Genomic DNA, 12,494 nt, shown 5'->3' with positions numbered 1-12,494 from the left:
AGTGGTCATATGATCAGGAGCCAGCATTTGATCCTTACTAGAAACCATGATTTGTCTATGACATCTCAGTCACTGTGCTGGAAGCCCTCAGGGAGCGTGCTCTTAGCACAAAAACCTTGGCTGCCCATAGGCTATATACATGCTGCGTGGGCATTAAAACCCACCCTCTTTTACCATGGCACACATGTGTTACATGGGTGGCAAGAGGTTAACCCTTTGTGTGAACATCTAGTTTGCAACTGATAATGAAGTATTGCCAGCATGACACAGTGTTAATTATGCTAAGTATACCTCTCCAGCTCCCCCGTCTGGAACATTACATAGAAGGGGGAAGCTATTTTTTTTTTATTCTATGTGAACATGTAACAAGTATAAAGTAGGAGTTATCTCAATTTGGCTGCAAAGGTGGAAATATACTTTAAGGGTATCCAAACCCAAGTACAAATGTATAATATATTGCAGCTTACAGTCTTTAGATGTGGTGGATGCTTTTTTTCTGCTTTTTTAAACTTAATTTTCACCTGGTGGTCCCACTAGTAACATGCTTCCTTTTATAGGGTGACAATGCTCACTCGCTGTACTGTGTCTGTGTGGGGAAAGCATTGTTACTCTAGGACAGTGGTCTTCAAACTGTGGCCTAGGGGCTGGATGTGGCCCTTTGCTTACTTTTATTCAGCCTCTGGGCTATTACTCCCCCCACTGTCAGCAACAGTGGAGCATAGTTCCAGCCACTGACACCGATGTACTATTCCTCCAACTGACACCAACATTAGAGTACTATTCCTCTCACTGACACCAACGATGGGGCACTATTTCTCCAACTGACACCAATGATGTGGCACTATTTCTCCCACTGACACCAGCAATGGGACACTATTCCTCTCACTGACACCAACGTTGGTGCATATTCCTCCCACAGACACCAACGATGGGGCACTATTCCTCTAACTTATACTAATGATGGGGCACTATTCCTCCCACTGACACCAACGATGGGGCACTATTCCTTCTTCTGACATAAAAGATGGGACACTGTTTACTCCAACAGATGCCAAGACACTACTCCCACCGGTCACAGTCTGGCCCTCCTAAAATTTGAAGGACAATAAACTGGTCCTTTGCAGGGGTGGACTGACAATTTGGAAACTCGAGCACTGCACGAGGGCCCGGGTTCAGTAGGGGGCCCCATGAGATGCCCCTGGTACCTTTTTTATAGGCTTTTTTGAGTTTTGGCAAGAACACAGTGGCCCCATGATCCCCTATTGCCAGGGGGCCCTATGAGTTCTCAGTCCTCCACTGGTCATTTGTTTAGAAAGTTTTTTTTTTTCATTATTTTAGGCTTCTCTGCAACCATGTGATCATATATCATATTACGTAAAGTGAATGTATGAGGACAGAAATGTGAGAGCTGTCCTAGTTGACCTGTTAGTAAACCAAAGATTAGATCACAATGCTAGCAATTTAAATACATAGTTACATAGTTAGTTTGGCTGAAAAAAGACGAAAGTCCATCCAGTTCATCATATCCCCCCTTATGTATTATACATGGTGATCATATCCCCCCTTATGTATTATACATGGAGATCATATCCTCCTTATGTATTATACATGGAGATCACATCCCCCCTTATGTATTATACATGGAGATCACATCCCCCCTTATGTATTATACATGGTGATCATATCCCCCCTTATGTATTATACATGGAGATCATATCCCCCTTATGTATTATACATGGAGAACATATCCCCCCTTATGTATTATACATGGAGATCATATCCCCCCTTATGTATTATACATGGAGATCATATCCCCCTTATGTATTATACATGGTGATCATATCCCCCCTTATGTATTATACATGGAGATCATATCCCCCTTATGTATTATACATGGAGATCACATCCCCCCTTATGTATTATACATGGAGATCATATCCCCCCCTTATGTATTATACATGGAGATCATATCCCCCTTATGTATTATACATGGAGATCATATCCCCCCTTATGTATTATACATGGTGATCATATCCCCCCTTATGTATTATACATGTTGGTCATATCCCCCCTTATGTATTATACATGGGGATCATATCCCCCCTTATGTATTATACATGGTGATCATTTCCCCCCTTATATATTATACATGGAGATCATATCCCCCCCTTATGTGTCATACATGGAGATCATATCCCCCCTTATGTATTATACATGGAGATCATATCCCCCCCTTATGTATTATACATGGAGATCATATCCCCCTTATGTATTATGCATGGAGATCATATCCCCCCTTATGTATTATACATGGAGATCATATCCCCCCTTATGTATTATACATGTTGATCATATCCCCCCTTATGTATTTTACATGTTGATCATATCCCCCTTATGTATTATACATGGAGATCATATCCCCCCTTATGTATTATACATGGAGATCATTTCCCCCTTATGTATTATACATGGAGATCATAGCCCCCCTTATGTATTATACATGGAGATCATATCCCCCCTTATGTATTATACATGGGGATCATATCCCCCCTTATGTATTATACATGGTGATCATTTCCCCCCTTATATATTATACATGGAGATCATATCCCCCCCTTATGTGTCATACATGGAGATCATATCCCCTCTTATGTATTATACATGGAGATCATATCCCCCCCTTATGTATTATACATGGAGATCATATCCCCCTTATGTATTATGCATCAAGATCATATCCCCCCTTATGTATTATACATGGAGATCATATCCCCCCCTTATGTATTATACATGTTGATCATATCCCCCCTTATGTATTTTACATGTTGATCATATCCCCCTTATGTATTATACATGGAGATCATATCCCCCCTTATGTATTATACATGGAGATCATTTCCCCCCCTTATGTGTCATACATGGAGATCATATCCCCCCTTATGTATTATACATGGAGATCATATCCCCCCTTATGTATTATACATGGGGATCATATCCCCCCTTATGTATTATACATGGAGATCATATCCCCCTTATGTATTATACATGGAGATCATATCCCCCCTTATGTATTATACATGGAGATCATATCCCCCCTTATGTATTATACATGGAGATCATATCCCCCTTATGTATTATACATGGAGATCATATCCCCCCTTATGTATTATACATGTTGATCATATCCCCCTTATGTATTATACATGGAGATCATATCCCCCCTTATGTATTATACATGGAGATCATTTCCCCCTTATGTATTATACATGGAGATCATAGCCCCCCTTATGTATTATACATGGAGATCATATCCCCCCTTATGTATTATACATGGGGATCATATCCCCCCTTATGTATTATACATGGTGATCATTTCCCCCCTTATATATTATACATGGAGATCATATCCCCCCCTTATGTGTCATACATGGAGATCATATCCCCTCTTATGTATTATACATGGAGATCATATCCCCCCCTTATGTATTATACATGGAGATCATATCCCCCTTATGTATTATGCATCGAGATCATATCCCCCCTTATGTATTATACATGGAGATCATATCCCCCCTTATGTATTATACATGTTGATCATATCCCCCCTTATGTATTTTACATGTTGATCATATCCCCCTTATGTATTATACATGGAGATCATATCCCCCCTTATGTATTATACATGGAGATCATTTCCCCCCCCTTATGTGTCATACATGGAGATCATATCCCCCCTTATGTATTATACATGGAGATCATATCCCCCCTTATGTATTATACATGGGGATCATATCCCCCCTTATGTATTATACATGGAGATCATATCCCCCTTATGTATTATACATGGAGATCATATCCCCCCTTATGTATTATACATGGAGATCATATCCCCCCTTATGTATTATACATGGAGATCATATCCCCCTTATGTATTATACATGGAGATCATATCCCCCCTTATGTATTATACATGGAGATGTATATCCCCCCTTATGTATTATACATGGAGATCATATCCCCCCTTATGTATTATACATGGAGATCATATCCCCCTTATGTATTATACATGGAGATCATATCCCCCCTTATGTATTATACATGGTGATCATATCCCCCCTTATGTATTATACATGTTGGTCATATCCCCCCTTATGTATTATTCATGGGGATCATATCCCCCCTTATGTTCTCAAGCTCAACCTCTCCAAAACCGAGCTCCTCATCTTTCCCCCTGCCAACACCCCCCCCCCCCATCCTATCCATCATCACCAACAACTCCACTATCACTCCCGCCCCGCAAGCCAAAGTCCTTGGCGTCATTCTTGACGCGAACCTCTCCCTCCAACCCCATGTCAAATCACTCACAAACACATGCAGGCTCCATCTTCGCAACATTGCCAAGATACGCTCCTTCCTCACCCCAGACACCACCAAACTTCTAGTACACTCTCTCATCATCTCACGCCTTGACTACTGCAACTCCCTCCTCACTGGCCTACCCAAGTGCAGGCTCTCCCCGCTCCAGACCATCCTGAACTCAGCGGCCAGACTCATCCACCTCACCACCCGCTCCACCTCTGCCACCCCCCTCTGCCTCTCCCTCCACTGGCTCCTGATTGCCCAACGCATCAAATTTAAACTCCTAACCCTGACCTACAAAGCCGTTCACAACACTGCCCCTGACTACCTCACCAACCTGATCACCAAGTACCACCCTACCCGTACCCTTCGCTCCTCGCAGGACCTCCTTCTATCCTGCTCCCTGGTCTCCTCCTCCCATGCACGACTGCAGGACTTCTCCAGGTCCTCCCCCATCCTCTGAAACTCACTGCCCCAATCCATCAGACTGTCGCCTTCCCTATTCACATTCAGGCGCTCCCTCAAAACCCATCTCTTCAGGGAAGCCTACCCCACCCTCACCTAACGGCCATCCTCCCTCATTCCTCCCACCACTTCATCCCCCTCAGCCACTTACTACTGTACCTTTACCCCCTCCCTCCTAGATTGTAAGCTCGTAAGAGTAGGGCCCTCTTACCCCTCGTACGTTGTTTGTTGTTGTTGTACTGTGCCATGTATTGTCCCCCCTATTGTACAGCGCTGAGCAAACCCTTTGGCGCTATATAAACTCGTAGTAATAATAATAATAATAATAATGGAGATCATATCCCCCCTTATGTATTATACATGGTGATCATATCCCCCCTTATGTATTATACATGGAGATCATATCCCCCCTTATGTATTATACATGGAGATCATATCCCCCTTATGTATTATACATGGAGATCATATCCCCCCTTATGTATTATACATGGAGATCATATCCCCCCTTATGTATTATACATGGAGATCATATTCACCCTTATGTATTATACATGGAGATCATATCCCCCCTTATGTATTATACATGGAGATCATATCCCCCCTTATGTATTATACATGGAGATCATATCCCCCTTATGTATTATACATGGATATCATATCCCCCCCTTATGTATTATACATGGAGATCATATCCCCCTTATGTATTATACATGGAGATCATATCCCCCCTTATGTATTATACATGAAGATCATATCCCCCCTTTTGTATTATACATGGAGATCATATCCCCCCCTTATGTATTATACATGGAGATCATATCCCCCTTATGTATTATACATGGAGATCATATCCCCCCTTATGTATTATACATGAAGATCATATCCTCCCTTATGTATTATACATGTTGGTCATATCCCCCCTTATGTATTATACATGGAGGTCATATCCCCCCTTATGTATTATACATGGTGATCATTTCCCCCCTTATATATTATACATGGAGATCATATCCCCCCCTTATGTGTCATACATGGAGATCATATCCCCTCTTATGTATTATACATGGAGATCATATCCCCCCCTTATGTATTATACATGGAGATCATATCCCCCTTATGTATTATGCATGGAGATCATATCCCCCCTTATGTATTATACATGGAGATCATATACCCCTTATGTATTATACATGTTGATCATATCCCCCCTTATGTATTTTCCATGTTGATCATATCCCCCTTATGTATTATACATGGAGATCATATCCCCCCTTATGTATTATACATGGAGATCATTTCCCCCTTATGTATTATACATGGAGATCATATCCCCCCTTATGTATTATACATGGAGATCATATCCCCCCTTATGTATTATACATGGAGATCATATCCCCCTTATGTATTATACATGGAGATCATATCCCCCCTTATGTATTATACATGGTGATCATATCCCCCCTTATGTATTATACATGGAGATCATATCCCCCCTTATGTATTATACATGGAGATCATATCCCCCCTTTTGTATTATACATGGAGATCATATCCCCCCTTATGTATTATACATGGTGATCATATCCCCCCTTATGTATTATAAATGTTGGTCATATCCCCCCTTATGTATTATACATGGGGATCATATCCCCCCTTATGTATTATACATGGTGATGATTTCCCCCCTTATATATTATACATGGAGATCATATCCCCCCCTTATGTGTCATACATGGAGATCATATCCCCTCTTATGTATTATACATGGGGATCATATCCCCCCTTATGTATTATACATGGAGATCATATCCCCCCTTATGTATTATACATGTTGATCATATCCCCCCTTATGTATTTTACATGTTGATCATATCCCCCTTATGTATTATACATGGAGATCATATCCCCCCTTATGTATTATACATGGAGATCATTCCCCCCCCCTTATGTGTTATACATGGAGATCATATCCCCCCTTATGTATTATACATGGAGATCATATCCCCCTTATGTATTATACATGGGGATCATATCCCCCCTTATGTATTATACATGAAGATCATATCCCCCCTTATGTATTATACATGGTGATCATATCCCCCCTTATGTATTATACATGGAGATCATATCCCCCCTTATGTATTATACATGGAGATCATATCCCCCTTATGTATTATACATGGAGATCATATCCCCCCTTATGTATTATACATGGAGATCATATCCCCCCTTATGTATTATACATGGAGATCATATCCCCCTTATGTATTATACATGGAGACCATATCCCCCTTATGTATTATACATGGAGATCATATCCCCCTTATGTATTATACATGGAGATCATATCCCCCCTTATGTATTATACATGAAGATCATATCCCCCCTTATGTATTATACATGGAGATCATATTTCCCCTTATGTATTATACATGTTGGTCATATCCCCCCTTATGTATTATACATGGAGGTCATATCCCCCCTTATGTATTATACATGGAGATCATATCCCCCTTTATGTATTATACATGGAGATCATATCCCCCCTTATGTATTATACATGGAGATCATATCCCCCCTTATGTATTATACATGGAGATCATATCCCCCCTATGTATTATACATGGAGATCATACCCCCTTATGTATTATACATGGAGATCATATCCCCCCTTATGTATTATACATGGAGATCATATCCCCCTTATGTATTATACATGGAGATCATATCCCCCTTATGTATTATACATGGAGATCATATCCCCCCTTATGTATTATACATGGAGATCATATCCCCCCTTATGTATTATACATGGAGATCATATCCCCCCTTATGTATTATACATGGAGATCATATCCCCCCTTATGTATTATACATGGAGATCATATCCCCCCTATGTATTATACATGGAGATCATATCCCCCCTTATGTATTATACATGGAGATCATATCCCCCCTTATGTATTATACATGGAGATCATATCCCCCTTATGTATTATACATGGAGATCATATCCCCCTTATGTATTATACATGGAGATCATATCCCCCCTTATGTATTATACAAGGAGATCATATCCCACTTATGTATTATACATGGAGATCATATCCCCCTTATGTATTATACATGGAGATCATATCCCCCCTTATGTATTATACATGGAGATCATATCCCTCCTTATGTAGTATACATGGAGATCATATCCCCCCTTAATCTCCTCTTCTGAAGAGAGAATAAATTCAGTTCCTTTAATCTTTCCTCATAGCTGATCTCCTCCATGCCTCTTATCAGTTTGGTTGCCTTCTCTGCACTTTCTCCAGTTCCCCAATGTTCTTTTTGTGAATTGGTGCCCAAAACTGAACTGCATATTCCAGATGAGGTCTTACTAATGATTTGTACCGGGGGAAATGATATCTCTCTCTCTGGAGTCTATACCTCTATTAATACAAGAGAGGATTTTGCTCGCTTTAGAACCCGCAGCTTGGCATTGCATACCGTTACTAAGCTTGTGATCTACCAGAACTCCCAGATCCTTCTCCACCATTGATCCCCCCAGTTGTACCCCCCCCCAGTATGTATGATGCATGCAGAACCTTACATTTATCAACATTAAACTTCATTTGCCACATAGTTGCCCAATTACACAGAGCATTGAGGTTGGCTTGTAAATTGGAAACATCCTGTAAGGACATTATTCCACGGCACAGCTTGGTGTCATCTGCAAAGACTGAAATGGGATTTATAATCCCAGACCCTATATTGTTTATAAATATATTAAAAAGTAAGGGTCCCAACATTGAACCTTGGGGTACACCACTGATGACCCTAGACCATTCAGAGTATGAATCATTAACCACTACTCTCTGAATGCAATATTTTACCCAGTTTTCTATCCATTTACATACGGATATTTCCAAGCCTGTAGACTTTACCCTACTCATTAGCCATGTGTGGGGAACTGTGTCAAACGCTTTTGCAAAATCCAAGTATACCATGTCCACCTCCACCCCTCTGTCCAAGTATACCACATCCACCGCCACCCCTCTGTCCAAGTATACCATGTCCACTGCCACCCCTCTGTCCAAGTATACCATGTCCACTGCCACCCCTCTGTCCAAGTATACCACATCTACTGCCACTGCCACCACTCTGTCCAAGTATACCACATCCACTGCCACCCCTCTGTCCAAGTATACCACGTCCACCGCCACCCCTCTGTCCAAGTATTCCACGTCCATCTCCACCCCTCTGTCCAAGTATACCACGTCCACCTTCAGCCCTCTGACCAAGTATAACATGTCCACCGCCACCCCTCTGTCCAAGTATACCACGTCCACCGCCACCTCTCTGTCCAAGTATACCACGTCCACCGCCACACCTCTGTCCAAGTATACCACGTCCACCGCCACCCCTCTGTCCAAGGTTTTGCTCACCTCCTCATAAAAAGATATCAGATTTCTTTGACAATTTCTGTCTTTCACGAATCCATGCTGTCTGTTGCTTAAAATATTTTTTCCAGCAAGAACTCATCTATGTGGTCTTTTATTAAACGCTCCAGTATCTTCCCAACTATAGAAGTTACACTAACAGGTCTATAATTACTTGGTAAAGATTTTGACCCCTTTTTTAATATTGGCACCACATTGGCCCTACGCCAATCCAGAGGTACTATGCCAATCATTAAAGAGGTTTGTGGCCACCTGGGCAAAAGTAATGTACTGGGGTCTCTACCAGTCTGCCCCAATTTACACACCTACGCTTAAGAATTAAAGTATAAATAGTTGATAGAATTAAGTATATATTAGTGCTTTCAAAAAAATGTATTTTAAACAATAAGACAACATGTCATAAATCAAAGACTAATCAACATAAAGGGCATGGTACAGGGGGAGGGAAGCAGAAGGGAACAGTACAGGGGGAATTAGGAGGGCTCAATATTGGGATCAGGAGGACACAGTGCAGGTTCTGGGAAGCTGCCTGGGCCATCCTGGGACAGCTTGGTAAAAAACATGACTGTCCCGGCAAATCTGGGACAGTTGGCAAGTATGATGTAATGCAAGATTATCATGGAGCGCCTGAGTAGTGCCCAGGGGTGCCCGTGCATTAAGACAGCCCTGTGCAGACATCTTCTCCCGGATAGTTGTCGTTGGGGCAGATGTCTCCATGGGAGGACAACTGTAAAATGTTGGATGTCCCAACATTTTGGGCCACCAGGAAAAACGGAGAATGTGAATCTCCCAGTGAAGACAGAGAAAGTAATAAAAAACTGATAAAGCTTTTTAAACCTTCCAAAAAATTAGGCTATAGATTTACTTTAAGATAGATCCAAAGTCCATCATCAAGCATGGCATTCAGTACTTACTCCTTTGTAGAGCAGATCAGCTTCCAGCCTTCAGAGTATCTGAACATCTCCAGGCAGCCTCTACGTTTTTATATCCCTGATGACCAGCCCAGCAAATTAGTCTAATTTGTTTAAAGCTAATAAACTTTGAAATTTTTCTTCCCGAAACAAGGAACAGTGACAGCTTCCTCGTGTTTGTTTTTAATCATTATTTGATTACCTCGCCGTGTTGAAGAATTTGTTCCGATGAGTGAGCATTGGAAAAAACAGAAGGCTGACCTAGACCTTCTAGTTAAATTTGGAGCTGTGAAGTCATGGCCTGGCACCTCCTAGGTGTGCAGTCTGTAAATGTCAACTCGTGTCTCTGCTAACTTCTAAGGAATCGTTGACTCGTATGATAGACAATGCTTCCATGTTGCTTGGTATCGTGATGTCATGCGACGCCGTAAAGTTTAAAAACATGTATTGACTTCATTGGAAAATAGTGCCCCGTGTATACAAAGTAACATACATGCATTCAGTGGCGACACAAAAGCTTTGTTTATATACGACTCTTTTATGTTGATTACTATGGGTCCTATCCAAAAAATTGTTGATACAAGGCAGTAGGATATGATTTGTTTGCATTATTCAGCTAGAAAGGAAATGAGATGTGATTTCTAAACAGGTACCGCTGACCACATGAAGGAAGTCTGATATCCAAGAACATATTTAATTTGTTGCAAAGCTACCAGGAAAATGATTAACAGTAGAGCCACAGACATTTGGAGTGGCTTGGTTGTAGCTATTAAATGGTGGATGAAAAGTTACCATTCTGAGGTTGTAAGGAGATTCTTTCATACCGTTTTAAGAATGGTCTTTTAGAAAGATGAAGAAAATAATATGACAACTTCTAGTCTGAAGGATAGCCTCACAGTCCATGTACAGTAACAGTGATTAGTGAACAATGGCATTGGAATATTACCAAGAAATAAATGACAAGGGAATAATATGATACCTGTAGGAAACGCTTGATAGAGAAGGAGGAAAGGAGACAGCAGAGGAGAAAAAGAGAGGAAGACAGAAAGAGATGGAGAGAAGGAAAGAGGACAAAAACCACTGAGAGAGAAGAGGGCAGAGTTGAGATCAGGGGTGGTCAATTAATGTTCCCAAAGGGCCACATAAGAAACTGCGACTATTGTGGAGGGCCGAACTTAATTCTGCTCAGTATTAATTCTGGACCTGGGAAGGTCTGTAAGCAGGGGTGGACTGACCATTCAGGAACTCGAACACTGCCTGAGGGCCCAGGGTCAGTAGGGGGCCCCATGAGATGCCCCTGGTACCTTTCATAAATTTTTTTGGGTGTGGTTTGAGTGTGGGCGAGGACACAGGAGCCCCAGGATCCCCTATTGCCCGGGGGCCCCATGAGTTGTTAGTCCGCCCCTGTCTGTAAGTATGCAGATATGGGCAGCACAGTGATTAAATGGTTAGCACTTTAACCTGGCAGTACTGAGGTCATTGGTTCACATCATAAACACGGTACCACCTACCTGGAGTTTGCATGTTCTCCCTGTGCCTTTCTGGGTTTCTTCCGGGAACTCCGGTTTCCTCCCACACTCCAAAGACATGCTGGTAGGTGAATTGAATCCTGTCTAAATTGGCCCTTGTATGTGAATGTATGACAGGGGTGGACTGACCATTTGGAAACTCGGGCACTGCCCGAGGGCCTGGGGTCAGTAGGGGGCCCCATGAGATGCCCCTGGTACCTTTCTCATAGGCTTTTTTGAGTTTGGGCAAGGACACAGGGGCCCCAAGATCCCCTATTGCCCGGGGGCCCCATGAGTTGTCAGTCTGCCCCTGATGTATGAATGTAAATTAGGGACTTCAGATTGTATGCCATTTGAGGGTTAGGAACTGATGTGACTGTACAATATATATGTAAAGTGCTGTGCAAATTGACAGCGCTATATAAGAACCTGTAATAAAAAATAAACACCTGGCGCAAGGGTTAACCAATTGCCCTCCGGAAGATTTACTCCTCCTTCATGGCCAGGCCATTTTTTGCGATATGGTGCTGCGTTACTGACTGTGTTACTGACAACTGCAGGTCATGCAATGCTGTACATAAATGAAATTTATGCCATTTTTTCTCACGAATAGAGCTTTCTTTTGGCGGTATTTGATCACCTCTGAGCTTTTAATTTTTTGCACTATAAACAAAAAAAAACCAACAATTTTGCAAAAAAAATATTTTTGACTTAAAACATATCCAATAAATAATAAAAAAAAGAAATTTCTTCATAAATTTAGGCCAAAATGTATTCTACTACATGTCTGGTAAAAAAAAAAA

The 12,494-nt window shown here is 41.5% G+C and overlaps 1 protein-coding gene across 1 annotated transcript in view; it reads right to left on the bottom strand.

The window, feature by feature from the left end:
• LOC149461202 (protachykinin-1-like) overlaps positions 1 to 10,342 on the bottom strand; it is a 47,133-nt gene extending 36,791 nt beyond the window's left edge. Inside the window, exon 1 of the mRNA XM_089678670.1 lies at positions 10,187 to 10,342. The gene's annotated coding sequence lies outside the window, so the exon portion shown is untranslated. The remainder of the gene's footprint in view (positions 1 to 10,186) is intronic.
• Between the last annotated feature and the right edge of the window lie 2,152 nt (positions 10,343 to 12,494).

The sequence above is a fragment of the Staurois parvus genome, unplaced genomic scaffold (assembly GCF_062004578.1).
Source record: "Staurois parvus isolate SC_StPar_1 unplaced genomic scaffold, SC_StPar_1.0 ptg000208l, whole genome shotgun sequence".
NCBI classification, from domain to species: Eukaryota; Metazoa; Chordata; class Amphibia; order Anura; family Ranidae; genus Staurois; species Staurois parvus.
Note: the sequence above shows the minus strand (reverse complement) of the source record. Positions and strands in the feature narration are given on the sequence as shown.